Here is a 1,441-nt window from a genome sequence, read left to right as displayed (position 1 = left end):
TAAGCTCCTGGGGCTCAGGATGGTGTGGGGACACTCACCTCCAGCCACCCAGTCTCCAGTACCGAGGGCGCAGGCAGGCCCAAGATCCCCAGAGCCTGCTGAGCATGGCAGGAAGCTGGGAAGTTGGTGCAGACAGGCCCAGGACCTGCTGAGTGGTCCAGTGTGGCAGGAATCTGTGAAGCTCCTTGGCCCATGGGAGCAATGATCTTAACCTCTCGGGTTTCAGGATGGAGTGGGGACACTTACCTCTGGCTGCCCAGTTTCCAGAATTGAGGGTGCAGGCAAGCCTGAGATCCTCAGAGTCCCATAGTGTTTAACAATGAGCTTACTTGATGTTCAAAGAAACAAGGATGACTGGTGGGAAGTAACTTCATGTCTAGTACTCAATTTCCTCATTTTTGGGGAGCAAAATGGTACCTATAATTTCTCTGAATATTAAAATAAATTTTCAAAGCGGTTGCCATAAAGAAGGCAATAAAACATGGTGTCTATCTCATGAATAAGCTGGTTACATGGGTCTGAAAAAGAATAATCTAAACCAGGCAGGTGATTATTTTTTTCTTATGCAACCAGAAGTCTGAGGCCTGGGATACACAGCTGGTCCATGGCTCCCTGGCTCCATCTTGCATCCTTAGTGTGCTTGGTCCACTAAAACTCTCACCATCTACATTTTTAGAGTGAAAAAAGAGAAGACAAAAGAGTCCAGTAGCTCTGGCAGCCACACCCTATACCTGCATCCTGTGTCTTATTGGCCAGAAAGTCATGTGATCATGTCATCTGCAAACTATTGACTGTAACAACAGCAGTAACAAGCTATTAAAAAGGAAGCAAAAGTCTGCTGTGTGTGTGTGTGTGTGTGTGTGTGTGTGTGCATAGTGATCGTAGGTATGTAGTGTATGTCAAAAGAAGCAGCAAAATGAAGCTGGGGAAGAAGCTGGGGAATGCTGCTGATAGCAGCAAATCTAAGCAGCAGCAGCTAGTAGGGGCTAGAAAAAATAAATTGGAGAGAGAATGAGAAGACATTCTTGCTATCTGTGTTGAAATGTGATTAAGACAGAAAAAAAGAGCTTGTTCCCTTCAAAACAATGGCATCAGTTTTTTTTCCCCCTTTGTCTCATTTGAGTATTAAAAAGTTTCCTTAGTTGGTTAGAATGATAACAGAACCTCTCTATTGGGCTTGGACTCCATAATGAACTCTTTACTTGTCACCTTACCCTTTATCCCTGGCCAATCTATGACTGAGTACAGTCCACACATTAACATAGCACATTTTTCCTGATCTATTCCCACTCTCAGGAGACAAGCAAGCCAAAACTGCAGAACATGCAGTAGAAAATGGACCAAAGGCATTGTCTTCACTTTAAAAAATCAGAGCTAGTCTATGATGACAGACCACGTGTCATGGATTGGGATACAGGAACAATTAGGAATCCATGTGTCA

The sequence above is a fragment of the Cavia porcellus genome, unplaced genomic scaffold (assembly GCF_034190915.1).
Source record: "Cavia porcellus strain 051 isolate PalLab524CR breed Dunkin Hartley unplaced genomic scaffold, mCavPor4.1 scaffold_26, whole genome shotgun sequence".
NCBI classification, from domain to species: domain Eukaryota; kingdom Metazoa; phylum Chordata; class Mammalia; order Rodentia; family Caviidae; genus Cavia; species Cavia porcellus.
This window is presented reverse-complemented; position numbering follows the sequence as displayed.